This window comes from Puma concolor, chromosome A1, assembly GCF_028749965.1.
Source record: "Puma concolor isolate L17-30 chromosome A1, mPumCon1.1.hap2, whole genome shotgun sequence".
Lineage (NCBI taxonomy): Eukaryota > Metazoa > Chordata > Mammalia > Carnivora > Felidae > Puma > Puma concolor.
In genome coordinates, this window is record NC_141667.1 from 188,858,673 (window position 1) to 188,874,228 (window position 15,556).

Below are 15,556 nucleotides of genomic sequence, written 5' to 3' on the forward strand. Positions count from 1 at the left end.
TCCCTTTAATACCTCAAGTCAGAGCGGCAACAATAAAACACTATTGCAGGGCTAAGCAGAACAGAAGAAAAATAAATCTTGACTTACTCAGAATTCTGAACACGGTCTACCTTCAGGAAAAAAAAAATCATAAGAAGTTGAATGATGTTTTGCATTTGCAAGCTATTTGGTCGCTTAAAATCTAGTAAAAGCTTTACTGAATAAAGGGTACAAAATACCTCCTGGACAGTTCTATCTTCCAGGCAGGCAGAAAAGGCGAGAGTTTGAGGAAGTGAAATTTATTTCTGTTCAAGCATTGCAAGCTGCATTATTAAAGTCATTTGTCATGGTTTGAATATTTCTGCCTGATTCACCATTAAATTGGCCTTCTAATTACCAACTTTGTCATGAAAAGTGGTCTGGCTGTTTCATTCACCAGAAAACTTCAATTCTTTACTCATCACTTGCTTCATGTATATAAAAAGAAAGAAAGAAAAAAAAAAAAAGAAAACAACACAGCATATATTTTTATCCTCACATCTTAGAAGAAATGATGTCAACACAATTATGCTTAAATTATCAGACAGCTTATACGTTTTGAAGACACTGATAAGTATTTAGAAAGTGACTTATCATTTCATCTTTATTAAGAAACTTGCCAGCATTCACCTATTATCTGGCTCACGTTGTCATGGCTTCAGGAACAACAGGTACCAGCTAGAATCATAGTGTGCCAGGTAAGATATTTCTCATGTTTTCTATCTTCTTGGCTTCTTGGGTGCTGTACTTAACTGTATCCATAGAAAAAGACCTGGACTCCATCCATGGCTTCTCTAAGCAGCCTAGTGAACTCTTTGGCCAGCTGTTCCTGGTTTCCTGTTCATACTTCCAGGTGAAAAAGAAAAGGGAGTTGTGGGTGACAGTCACATAGATGAGTATCTTCCCTTCTATATTCATTTCTGTTGAGTAGGATAATGGTGCACTATGCACTCATATTTTAAGTTACATAGTATAGCTTTCTCCAGTCTTTTGGGGGAAAGAAGACCTAACTTACCAACATCGTTAAGACAACTCTGACAAAGACTTAGTAATGAATGCAACAATATTTGGGAAACATCCCTATAACAAAACATAAAACGGTATTTGATCCGAAGCACACCGAATTGTGAGGTGTTGGACATTTTATAGGTGAGGAAACTAAGGCATAGAGGGATTGTGTAACTGTCCCCAAAGCCACACAGCTAGTCAGAGCTTTGGCCCTTCTGAAGCCCGAGAATTTAACCATCTCTAGGTGTGTGTGGGTAGCACTTAGCACAATGCCCTGTGTTCGGCAATCTGTGAACTAGTTAATTTTTATGTTCAGATCATCTTAAAAAAATGTATATACACTTTAGACATTTTCATTTTTAGGCTCAAAATAAAGAGATCCATATTGGTTTTTGAATGTTTGTTCATTTATTTTGAGAGAGAGAAAGTGCTGGCACGAGCGGGGGAGGGACAGGAGGGGAAGAAAGAAAACCCCAAGCAGGCTCCAATCAGCACAGAGCCCGACGAGGGGCTCAATGTTATGACCAGGAGATCACAACCTGAGCCGACATCAAAAGTCAGACGTTTAACTGACAGCCACCCAGGCACCCGGGATCCATATTTCAACTATAAAGACAACTGATGGTGAATCAAAGAAACTGAGATTACGTCAATGGGATCCATACACTAGCATCTCATGGTCATCCTTACAGATGCCTTTTATGATGAAAGCAACCTTTGTTAAGCATTTTCTATTGACCTATATGAGTAGCAAAAATGAGTAAAACAACTGAATGAAATTTATGAGTGTTGGAACCATATATATATATATATATATATATATATATATATATATATTCTGCTTTTGTTTAATTACTAACTTTAGCTGGAGGAAAGTTGCACCTGTTAATGAAAGGTTTGCTCATAATTATTTCATAGCTTCAAGATAATCATGTATATTTTCTGATCTATTTCTCAGATTGTATATAAATTAATCCACTGATTTCATCATGGTTTTTGACGTTGAACCAAAATGGAGAAATTTTGGTTAAAAGTCGTCAATGTCATGAAATATGAATAGAGATATCCACCCTTTAGAAATAGCTAGGACACCTTTAAGAATAAAAGGAGTGCTATTAATAATTATGCCAAAACAATTGGACTTAATCAAGACTGTTCCAAACAAACCAGGACTTTTTTACCCTAGTATTATGAGTGTTTATATTCTGGATCTCCTCTCTTGATTCATTTCTTACTTTTTCTGGATTATAACTTGCAGTAGTCTCCTAAAAACAGCTGATGGTAGGTAAGATTTTTGGATTCCTGGTCTCTAAATATAAACTTATTCTATTCTCAGAGCCAATTAAGAATATTCAGAATGGGGCGCCTGGGTGGCGCAGTCGGTTAAGCGTCCGACTTCAGCCAGGTCACGATCTCGCGGTCCGTGAGTTCGAGCCCCGCATCAGGCTCTGGGCTGATGGCTCAGAGCCTGGAGCCTGTTTCCGATTCTGTGTCTCCCTCTCTCTCTGCCCCTCCCCCGTTCATGCTCTGTCTCTCTCTTTCCCAAAAATAAATAAACGTTGAAAAAAAAATTTTTTTAAAAATTAAAAAAAAAAAAAGAATATTCAGAATGTAAAATTTGGGGTTTAAAGTCATTTGCCTTAGAGTTTTGGAAGCAATTTTTCCACTTCTAGTTTTCAAGGTTGTTTTTGAGAAATCTGATGCCATTCTGTTTCTGTGTTTTTTATATGTGACCTATTGTTTTGTCTTTTGTCTTTTTCTTAATCTATTTGTCCTATTTTCCTTTCCTTCTTTATTTCTTGAACTATTTAAGATTTTGTGTTTATCCTTAATGTTGTCAAAATTCATGCTGACGTGACTTGGTTTATTTTGTTGTTGTTGTCATTGTTTTGTTTTGTTTTTTCATTTATTGGGCCGAGTACTTAACAATATTCTTATAACCTGCGGATAAATGCCCTCAGTTCTGAATGCTTTTCTTATGTTATTTTTTAGATAATTTTCTTTCCTCCATTCTCTCTATTCTCTGTAGACCTGTTCTTAATAAAAGGTTATATCTTCTCGATTGACTAATTTCTTTTTTATTCTACCATTTTCCATTTCTTTGTCTTTTTGACATATATTCTGGGTAATTTTCTTTATCAGCCTTTCTATTACATTTTTATTTTGGCTTTTCTATTCTTCATTTATTAAAAATTTTTTTTACATTTATTTATTTTTGAGAGACAGAGTGAGACAGGGCATAAGCAGGGGAGGGGCAGAGAGAGAAGGAGACACAGAATCGGAAGCAGGCTCCAGGCTCCAAGCAAGTGTCCAGCACAGAGCCCAACGCAGGGCTCGAACCACAAACTATGAGATCACGACTTGAGCCTAAGTCGGTCACTTAACTGACTGAGCAACCCAGGTGCCCCTCTATTCTTCATTTATAAGAGCTCTTTCTTGTTCTTTGTTCTTTTTCAAAACACCCAGCTCTTGTTTTATGAACACAATATCTTTTCTTGACTCTCTAAGGATATTACTATTATTTTTAACTTTCTTCTATAACCTGAATTGTCCATCAGCTCTGGATTCCTTTGTTTGTATGATTATTTTTTATCCTCTTTCTCATATTGGAGGCTTTACTAAGATGCCTGATGATCCCTTATTGTCTGTCAACGTTTATGAATGAAGCATTAAGAGCAAATCAGAGGCTCTATATGTGTGGATGGGACTTTTCCACTGAAAGATTTCACTGCGGACTCATCAGGAAGCAAAGTCACCTTTTTTTATCAAAAGCTCTCTTTAAAGTCAGTTCAATTTCCCCAAAGAAGAGTCCTTCCATTTTTCTTTTTTCTGATTGGTGGTAAGGACTCTTCTAACCTACTTCTCTTAATCAAATCACTCTGTTTTCAGCCCCACATCTTGAGCCTAACCCCTTTTGGGCCTATTGTACCTGAATTATGGAGACTTTTTGCTCAGTTTCTCTCAAAAAATAAAACTCTAGTGTTCTTGGGAAATTTAATGACTGTACACAGGCCTTTAGCCCAATCATATCTTCTTGGCTTTGTACCCATCAGATACCTGATGTCTCCAAGTGCAGAACCTCTCACGCATGCTCCTGTGTTGGGGCTCCACCTCTGCTGGTATTTATGTTCTAATTTCCTCCAGTCTGTTAGTTCCATTATTACCCATCCATCTCCTTTCAAAAATCTGATGAAAATTCTTTTCACATTTTTACAGTTTCAGTCTAAGTGGAGCCCCCATACGCCCTAAGAATCAGCTCCTGGTCTGATTACTAAATTCAGCTGGTAATGAGATGGATATCTGCTGATGCCCCAGTTTCCACAATTGTTTCAGATGCTACTGAAAATCCCAAATCAGGCGAAAATCCAGATCAGAGATCTGAAGCCAGAGAATACTTCTAGCTTCACAAGATCCCTGCTGAAGTATCAAAGCAGGCAGCCTTCAGCAAATTGGGGGTTGCTGATCTTGAATCAGAGAAGGAATTGGCAAAGAAGTGGTGAGTTTGCAGGGGAAAAAATTAAGTAAAACAGAGACCTGCAGTGTTAGCAGCTGACATTAAAAAGAAAGAAAATTAAATGATGAGCTTGTAGCTTTAATATCACTGCTCTATCCAGCCCTCTGAATCTTTTTATCATACCTAAAGAATTGTTCATTCATCTTTCAGGAATACATTAGAGCAGGAGAGTTTTCCCATAGGCAAAAGCATTATACATATTTGCAAATGTCTTACATAATGATGCGAATACTATGCATAGGGATGTTTTGATGAAAGGTAGAAACAATGCAGCAATTTCCAGTCTGTTTCATTAGCTCTCATATGCCTAAGTAAAGGGAGTTTTCTTTGTTGTTTATGCTTTTTCAAACGTTAAAAAGGCTGGTATTTAGAATTCATGGTATTGGGTGTAAATAGGAAAGCCGACTGTTATCTGATGGAGAATGTTTCTTAATACAGATGTCATGTCACACTCCTATTTCTGGTTATTATTTCTAATAACTTTATTTAAAATATGTGTTTATTCAGGAAATAAAAGCCGTTTTTACTGGGATTCAAAAGTACTTTCAATACATGATAGAGAGAAAATAAACCTGTAAATCCTAGCTGCAGGTCTAAAATCGTCTTTTTATTTAGCTTGTTATGTGGTCAACTCAGCTTTAAAATTTTATTTTTGCAGTAGAAGCTTAAACAGGATGACTTATATTTGGGCTTAGTTGTCAATGGAAAAAAATAAACAAAAACCCTAACAGTTTAGTGCCTGCTTTGCATCGACATAAGAATTCCCCTTTCATTATACCCCAGCTACTGGCAGCTTATTACGGCCATTGCTTAATTTGTGCTCTGTTTTTACAAATGACACTTGTACAGGCCTCTTGGGGCTGCGGAGAGAAGCCAGGCCCCTCTCTTTCCCTTGTGTCAATTCTTTTGTGAACCTTTATAATTAGCCACTTAACAAATGGAGGGAAATGAACCTTCAGCAGCAAAGTATATCCTGAAGTTAAGTCAACCATGTGACAGGCAAAACCGATACATGAAAATCTCCTTAACTCAATGGTTGAGTTGCCTCAAGGGTTAAGAGGCATTCTACACATAATAGCCTAAAAGAGAAGCCTTAGAAGTGGTGTTTTTTTGATGGTTCACTATCCAAACGCCTGTTAGCCTTTCCAAGAAACAGCACACATTAGAAAAAGCACATATTTCAGGGCATGATGGCTATCCGCACCCCCCCCCCCAAATCTTTTGTTTTGCAGGAAAAAAATGTCAAAAGTCTGGCTTTGAAAGTAACAAGATCTCCAGGCCTGAAATTTACAGATTCAATGTAAAGGAAAAAAAAGGGGAGGGGGGGAAGCTTACATCTTTGGGACTGAAAGAATGTAAGTATAGAAAATGACATCACATATATTAAGATATTAATGAATTTGTTTTCAGAATCTATAATAGGGACCCTAAGAGCAGGGTGCTATCATTACGAACTCTTTCCTTTTTATTACTAATTAGACTTCTAAATGTGAGTGTAAATGTACCTCAGAGAGTATGTATTAAAAGTTGCATATGCATAAGAGATCATTTCGAATTCATCTTCCAACAAAAACTTCAACTTTGATATTTTCTCATGTTCCCATTTATACGACATTAACATAGTCTTTTGTATTTAATTTCTAAATTCCATTGTGATCATTCTATCAAGGTATTTACTTTTGAGGACTGTGTGATAGCTTAATCCCAGTTCAACAGGGCAACAGTCAACTGTTGCCAACTTAATGTATCCTATTATTATCAGTGATTCTTTTCCATGTTAAACGTATATTGCCTCTAATGTATACAATGAAATTTATCTGGTTTAAAGGCATATCCAAATCAAAAAATATATATGATACATTTTACACAGAACTGGGGAGACATAAGAATGGGGGCTTACAATATTATAATATTAGAAGATAAAAAAATTTCAGATACTATAATATATTGATACCAGAATGCTTTCTATCTTGAGAGGAATAAAATGGAACATAGTAAATTTCTGTAGGGTCAGTGAGATAAAAGACAGTTTCACTTCAAGTGAGCTCAAAGTGTTATTGTAAATAAAAATTGTGGTTTTATTTTATTATATAGCCCAAATATATTCATTAAAGTTTTATAGCAACTTGCTATTGGTTTCAAAGATGAGTAAGTTTGCTTTATAGGCTATTGAGTAGTGGTTGACATTTCTCAATTAAGGCCTCATCTATACAAGAGCTGTTAACTCATCTATGCTTACCTTTCTTTAAAGTTTTATTTAGGTATAATTGACCAATAAACATTGTATATATTTAAGGTGTACAACTTGGTGTTTTGACAAACATTTACATTGTGGAATGATTACCGCAATCAAGCTGATTAACATATCTATCACCTCACATAGCTACTATTTTCTTTTCTTGCTTTCTTTTCTTGTGTGTGTATGTGTAGAGAACTCTTAAGATCTATTCTTTAGCAAAATTCAAGTATACGATAGTTTTTTTTTAACTGTAATAACCATGCTGTATAGCAGATCTCCAGAACTTATTCATCTTGTATACTTGAAACCTGTACTCTTTGATCAAAATCTCCCCATTTCTCCCTCCCCTCAGCCTCTGGCAACCATCACTGTACCCTCTGTTTCTATGACCTTGACTATTTTATATTCTACAAGTAAGATCATACAGTATTTGTCTTTCTAGGTCTGGCTTATTTCACTTCGGATGATGTCCTACAATTTCAACCATGTTGTGGCAAATGACAGGATTTCCTGACTCTCTACAGCTAAACAATATTCCACTGTATGTACGTACCACATTTTATCTGTTCATCTGTCAATGGACATTTAATTTGTTTCCGTATCTTGGCTATTGTGAATAATCCTGCAATGAATGTACGACCTGAGTGGCAAAAAAAAAAAAATAAAATTAAATTAAATTAATAAAATAAAATGAAAATAAAAATAATCCGATTGAAGAATGGGAAAAGGACCTGAACGGACATTTCTCGAAAGAAGACATAAATGGCCAACAGGTATATATATGAAAAGGTGCTCAATGTCACTAATCATCAGGGAAATGCAAATCAAAACCACAATAAGAGATCATCTCACACCTGTTAGAATGGCTATCTTCAAACAGACAAATGATAACAGGTCTATCTATGCCTAGCACAGCTGGGGCTCATGGTCCCAAGAAGCCTCTGAAGTGTGTAGCAGCTCTAAAGCATTGGACACTAGATAAACTGACCAGTGTGTTTGCCCCTTGTCTATCTACTGGTTCCATAAGCTGAAGGAAAGTCTCCCTCTCATCATTTTCCTAGGGAATAGACTTAAGTATGCCCCGACAGGAGATGAAGTAAAGAAGATCTTTATGCAGCATTTTATTATTTATTATGACCGTTGGCAAATTCTGAACTGATAGAACCTACCCTGCTAATTTTATGGGCATCATCAGCATTGTCAAGACCAGGGAGAATTTCCATCTGATCCACGACACCAAGCATTGGTTTTGCCGTTCAAGTATAAATTGTGCAAAGGAGAAATACCTTTGTGGGGGGCAAAAGGAATCTGGTGACCCATGATGTTCATACCATCTGCTATCCTGATCCCCTCATCAAGGCGAATGAGACCACTCAGATTGATTTAGAGGAGGGAAAGATTGCTGAGTTCATCAAGTTTGACACTGGTAATCTGTGTCTGTGTATGATGACTGGAGGTGCTAACCTGGGAAGAATTGGTGTGATCACCAACAGAGAGACACCTTGCTTCTTTTGATGTAGTTCACGTGAAAGATGCCAGTGGCAACTGCTTTGTCACTTGGCTGTCCAGTGTTTCTGTTGTTGGCAAAGGCAACGAACCATGGATTTCCCTCCCCCCATGGAAATGGTATCTACCTCACCATTGCTGGAGAGAGAGAGACGAGAGACTGGTGGCCAAACAGAGTGGTGGGTAAAATGGTCTTTCGGTGATGTGATTGGAAGTCTTTATATTTAATTAAAGATAAGACAGCATGGAAAAACAAAAAAGGGTCACAAATGTTGATGAGGATGTGAAGAAGAGGGAACCCCTGTGTGTTGGTAATGGGAAGGTAAATTGATGTAGCCATTATGCAACACAGTGTTGGGGGGGGTTCCTCAAAAAATTAAAAATGGAACTACCTTATGACCCAGCAATTCCATATTCTAGGCATATCCAAAGGAAATGAAATCAGATCTTGAAGAGATATCTGCATTCCTGTGCCTACCTTTTTGGATGAGGTAGTAATGAGAGCAAACCTTTATTCAGGCACTGTTCTAGGCACTTTTAATATATTAATTAATATAATCCTCATTGCAAACCTACGAAATAGATACTGTTAACATCTCTACTCTGAAGTAAGGAAACCGAAACCAGTGAGGATAAGGTTGAGCCAACCTTGGAGGATGAGCCAACCATCTGGCTCTATTGACCAAACTTTTTTAGTATCATGTAACTAGCTCAGGAAAACCCTATAGCAGTTTTCCTTGGTTGGAAGTATTTTAACGTATCAGAAGTCTTATTTCCCAAATTGTTGGTGGACTTAGAGACCTATTATTCAAGGTTGAAGTCAGCTAATATTAAAAGTGACATAATTTATTGTGTTGATGGGACATTTTAAAGAAGGAAGTTAGATGCTGTTAATAGTTACACACTTGGAAAGTTGACAGAATCTGGACTGTCCCAGGCAAACCTAAGCATATAGGTACCCTGGCAAAGTCCCTCGAAGCCTGGACGCTCAACTTTCCGTATGGAGCAGACAGGAAAACAGCTGGAAATCCTTGCCAATTCTCCAGATGCCCTTGGAAAATGAGAGCAAATAATATGTGCAAACGGAGTCACCTCATTGGACTCTTACTTTGTACACTGGAATCCCATTTTAAAACCAACTGGAGAGTCCTAGGTAGGCCTACCTTTTAGGAATTATCAAAACAAGCCTGGACTCTAGGCACCCTTAAAAGCAGTCTTAGCCTTCCAGATTAGCAATGGGAAAACAGCTGAGAGTTTTTGCAGGTGAGGGCCTCAGTAGGGGGTAGTGCTTCAGTCTGTTGATGCTGCTATTTCCTCCTTCCTGCCACCATCACCCACCTCTCCCTGGTCATAGCTTTGGACAGTTGCCTTACTCAGCTAATGTCGTCAGTTACCAGGTGATGATACAAAGCAGAATTTCTCTCAACTCACTATAACTGCTTACAATTCAGCGCAATGCTTGATACCCGGTAGGTACTTAATCGAGATCGCTGAATGAATGACTGAATGAATGTGCAAATGAATGAACATGGGGAAGACTGTTGCTTTCTTGGCTTTGTTAACAGCAATAACGCTCTGCACTGCTAATGGGATTACAGGTAGTGTTTTCACAGCCCTTCATGTTTTAGGGAATAGGTTATAAAATATTCTAACTGAAAGTCAAGTTGCCTATAAAAAGTAGAAAATCCACAATCTTTATGCCTGAGTGGCCTATTAGAATAGATTAATTCTGGTGGTATGGCTGCTAAGACACCTATAATTTGATGATAATTTTCCTCATGTTCAAAATGTTGTTCCAACTTTGACGGCTGGAATTAGAAGTGCAATTCCATAAATATGTAAGACTGACTACAGGGTTTCCACCTTTAAACTTTTGTTGGTTCTTGCCTGCCTAGGATGTCCTTGGTCCCACTCCGTTCCTCTCAGACCTGCCTTTTCTTGGGAGTCTGGTCAAGTCTATCTTCTTCTGTGTTGCATTTGTCCACCACCATCCATAGTGGATTCTCTTCCACCTAAATCCTATAACACATTTTGTCTGTTCCATTGGGTAAAAGGCATAATATGTGTGACTCGAATTGGTAGGCACCCATTTATCTCCACAAGTTATGTGAGGTTTTTTTACAGAGCAGATTGTATGTCTTTTTCTTGTCCCTGCTTACTGATAGATATATGTGTTGCAGAATTAATTCTCACAATTGCTTTTATTGTAACAAACCATTAGGTAGCAAAGTTTTGAGGGGGGGAAGAATTTTACCCATCACCTACTTCTAACTCTTAGAAGCTATATGTATCTACCCAAAGAACCGAATAATTGTGAATGCTCAAATAGGCTTAGATCAGTAACAACAATATTAATAAAAGACATGAGTACTTATGCATTATAATTGTCTTATACATAGTAGTATATGATTGCTTGGTTTATAGTGAGCACTGGATTGATATAGTTTCTTTCTATTAATGACTAACCAGACATGTGCATAAGTAATATATATTTGCAACATTTATTATGTAAGTAGAAAAATGCAATTGTGCCTAGCAGTTCAAGGCAGCATATGTGTGGTTAATCAGAATGATGTAGACAATAGGTGATATAAGAGTCCAGGTAAGTGATCACTATGAATTTTTAAGTTCTTTCCTAGCACTAAAGCAATGCCTAAGGATGTAACAACTTTTTCCAAATACCCACTTAATGATAGAAGGATGAGGTATTTTATATTGATTATAGCACACTAAACACAGCCCTAGTGTTCTAAACATTAAGCATCCCCCATGTGAGTCCAACGTATACCAGGATGCAAATGAAAATAGCTTGTTGTTTTATTTCCTTTGGTTCTTCAGTTCTAACTAAGAAGGAATAGATGATAAACTCAGGCACAAGGGTGCTTGTTACTTCACAAGGGCCACATGTGGAGTTTTCCAGAGTCTCAGGTCAGTTTTTTTCCTTTGGTGTGTTACATAATGAATTTGCAGTCTTTTTAAAAAATGTTTATTTTAAGAGAGAGAGAGAGAGAGAGAGAGGAAGAGAGTAGCATGGGGGAGGGATAGAGAGAGAGAATCCCAAGCAGACTCCACACTCAGCACAGAGACTGATGCAGGGCTCGAACTCATGGAACCTTGAGATCATGATCTGAGCCAACATCAAGAGTTGGATGCTTAACTAACTGAGCCACCCAGGTGCTCTGAATTTACATTCTTTTAAAGGGTGAAGTACACAGAGTACTTTAGCCAGAGGATGAACTTCCATGTTTCCCCTTCTTGTGGTCCCCTGATAACCATCCCTAGTTGGTGAGAGCAAAACTTATAGTATGATGGTAGTGGATGTTCTCACAATCCTTCTGGTACCATCGTCATATCCCTTGCCACATACAAGTACTCATAAATATTTGCTGCTGCTGCTGCTGCTGAAGAATTTGTATTGAGAAGGGAAGTGATTTGGTAAGGTGAGAGTGAAAGGTTTGTTTTCTCTAATTTTTCTGAATGATGCTGCAGGGAGCAGCAAGAAACATTCCTTCTGGGCATAGAGAAGTAGTCCCTTTTGAGTTGGTAAACAGAGAGTGTGGGTGTTCAGGTGTGCTGACACATCAAGTTAATGCAAATGTATAATATATCCAGAATATTACCTGGTGATGGGAAAAAGACGATGCAGGGATATGTTACATCTCTCTCTCTCACTTTCTCTCTCTATCTCTTTAAAGTCTATTTTATTTTGAGGGGCGCCTGGGTGGCGCAGTCGGTTAAGCGTCCGACTTCAACCAGGTCATGATCTCGCGGTCCGTGAGTTCGAGCCCCGCGTCGGGCTCTGGGCTGATGGCTCAGAGCCTGGAGCCTGTTTCCGATTCTGTGTCTCCCTCTCTCTCTGCCCCTCGCCCGTTCATGCTCTGTCTCTCTCTGTCCCAAAAATAAATAAAATAAACGTTGAAAAAAAATTAAAAAAAAAAAAGTTTATTTTATTTTGAGAGAGAGAGAGAGAGAGAGAGCAGGGTGGGGGCAGAAGGAGAGAGAGAGAGAGAAAATCCCAAGTGGGCTCTGCTCTGTCAGCGCAGAGCCCAACATGGGGCTCAATCCCACGAACCATGAGATCATGACCTGAGCTGAAACCAAGAATCAGACGCTTAAATGATTGAGCCACCCCGGTGCCCCACATCTCTTAAAAACATTATACCAATATAGCAATTTTATAAATTCTTTTGTCAATTTTACATATCATTCTTCCCAGTGACAACTGGGGATTTTAAGCATATTGTTCTTAACTACACGATCATGATGAATAGAAACAAATTAGACATTACTCCATGTAGCAGGCAGTATTGACCTATTCTAAAATGCATTATTGGACCAATTTTAAAACAGAAGAATCAAAGTAATTGATTGGTGGCTGTGGGAATGTTGCTTCCATCAATATTCAAGTGTATTTTGAACTCTGTTATGCAGTTAAGAGAACCTAACTGAAGTCACACAAGTGTGATTTTTGATGCAACAAAAACAAAAAGAAAATATTCCGAAGGGCAAATTTTAAAGCCATGACATTTCAATATTTCATCCAAATCAAAGTTAAAAGTTCTTCTTGACATTGGCCTAAAATATTATTTATTCATCTCTTTAAATAATTTGTAAGGTAGGTTACTCTTACTTTGAGAATAATGTGTTTTAGAAAATTTTCCAACATGAGTTTTGGAGAACAATAACAAATACCTAAAACCAATTACAGGATCACCCAAACTTTAAGTGATCATTTTGGCAGGCTTTCTAAGGATCACCACTTTATTCTAGATTTTATATAAAATATGCTAAATGAATGCATGTTTGTTTCTACTGCTTTTTCAATTACCACACTTCTGACATATTATGGTGTGTACCTATATTTCCTTATGATTCTCAAATTAGTTTTGCATAAAAGTAAGCAAATTCCTCATAATTTTGGTTTATCGTTTCATTTGGGGGAAGGGAAAATCAAGACATATCTGTTGCATGTATCCACTTTTTTGTCCACCCAGACACAAAACAGTCATGACATAGATTGAGAAATGGAACCAAGCTTCACACGAATTGCATTTCACATTCAAGAAAATTCTCCTCTAATGAAAATTCACGGATTACTGTTGTGGGTGCCTTGCTTCTCAATTGCCCCTATCTGGTTTTCATGGTTGAGAGAAGCTCATCTTTCTTAAGCAGATTTGGGGGCCCACAGAGCACAGGGCAACATAATTGACATATTAGTCTATTTGCTGATCTCTTAAAGCTCAGTGCCTACTGATGGAAGTCATCCAAGCCATTCTTCTCCACCTTTCACTTAACAAGCATAATAATAAATGAATATTTAAAGTAGCGGCAAATGTATTAGCTGGAAACAAATAGGTTTCATTTGTAACAAGTGCACACAGGTTAATTAACAAGAAGGAGCTTTTGTTTTGAAACAGGCTCCCCGATGCCGGGGTGGGGGGGGTAGGTGCCGTTAAGGGCCAATTGAGCTCCGTAGGATAATTATCAAGTACCAGCGTGCTCTTCCGTTAGTTAAAGTGCTGCCCACTATTTGCCTAAACCTATAAACCATCATCTGTGATCCTCAGCAGCAATTAAGTGACAAACATTTCCTCGGCTGAGACTTGGGAAAACAAAAGAGACGCGGTAGGATTTAAGGAGCCACATGGATATTTTTGAATGGCAACTTTGAAGACCACTTTTTCCATCACAAAGCATTGGGCAGAAGCATATTTGGTATCATGTGACAGAGGAAATGCCAGGGTACTTTTAAAAGAGAAACTACAGTGGGCATATAGAATAGTTGACACAGTGCATATTTGAACAGCACTGGTTCTAAAACCTTGACGTGTTTAGCAGGTGTAACAGAATAGAGACCTGTGTCCTCTCCTTATAGCACTAGTACCCACTTTTTTCCTACTATTCTAACTACCCTCCTCCCCACATCTGATGAGGGGCTATGAAGAACATGGTGGAAATTCCCTCGAAGTTTAGGGAAGAAAGTCTAACCAATGTGCAGCAGCCCCTCCAGGGCAGGAGTTACTAATTAGCTCTACAGAAAAAAAAAAAGAAAGAAAAAAGAAAAAAAGGAAAGAAAGAAAAAGATAAGAAAAAAGAAAAAGCCTATTACTGAAAATGATATATCAGCATAAAAAAAGTAGTTTTAGACCTAGAGATTGCCTTCTATCACAAACTAATTGATCTAGAAGTTTCAAGGGTGTAACATTTAAAATAGTTCTGTAGGCACGGCCGTAGTTCCAGGAGCTATAAACCTTACAAAGGCACCATTGAGTTAGTTCCATTAATTGTCTGGCTGGAAGAAGTCTCCAAAAGTTGCAGAAGCTCTTGTTTTTCTAGCGAAGGATCTTCTGGGCATTTAGTTGCCTACATTAAACAATGTTGTCTAACTGGTTTGCATAATTGCTAGGGCTAAAAGGCTGTTCCTCGACATTAAAAAATACAATTATAAATGTATGAGTTTCCCTCAGTCAGAAGGTACCGATTTTTTTCCCCCATGCCCAAATAACAGCATTTACAAATGTTTTCACGAATCGTGAGAAGCGACCGCTCCGTGCGTTCTAATGCAGGGTGAGGTCAACAGCTCTCTTGAAAGAACAAAACCAACCCAGGGCCACGCGGGCAGGCGGGCCTCATTAAGCACTCCAGAGTGAGGAGAGCCTCTTGGAAAACTGCGCCGGGCTCGACCCCTCCTTTGTACTTCACCAGGTTCCTCCGCACCTCTGCCACTTTCCTCTGGATTTATTATTTTTTTTTATGAATTATTTAAACATGGCCATTTCACATCTACAATTAGTTTTCAAAGAAAAGGCAACCGGAGAAAAGAACCGCAAGTTAAACAGCTTGAGAACGGCTCGGGTTTGGGCAGGACGAGAAAGGCCCATCCCCGTGTCAGAGCCGCCTTCGGCGGTGGCTTCCCACGCCCCTGTCGTTTTAAGTCCCTTAGACTCCGTCTGCATTGCAGCCTGGACCCTGTTTCCGACAGGGAGGACACACGAGTATCAGAGAGCGTCGCTGTTCTGGGTTACCTGCCTGTGTTTCTTCTGTGTGCGCAGATGGGAATTGACGGTCACAATTTCCACAGGTGGGAAAAGAGTAGCCTATGGAGAGTGGACAGTTTTCATCATCGTTAAGGAGTGAACAACGCACCAAAAAATGGAAATGCTAGTACCACTAACCACTTGGAAAAATGCAAGTGCCCAACGGTTGTTGTACCCCGGTTACTCTTCCCCCATTAGCACCCAGAACCCAGTCCCGTCTTGGCAGGGAATGGC

The 15,556-nt window shown here is 38.5% G+C and overlaps 1 pseudogene; it reads left to right on the forward strand.

Moving 5' to 3' along the window:
- Positions 1-7,532: 7,532 nt before the first annotated feature.
- LOC112860775 (small ribosomal subunit protein eS4-like) lies at positions 7,533-8,515 on the forward strand (annotated as a pseudogene).
- Positions 8,516-15,556: the final 7,041 nt, after the last annotated feature.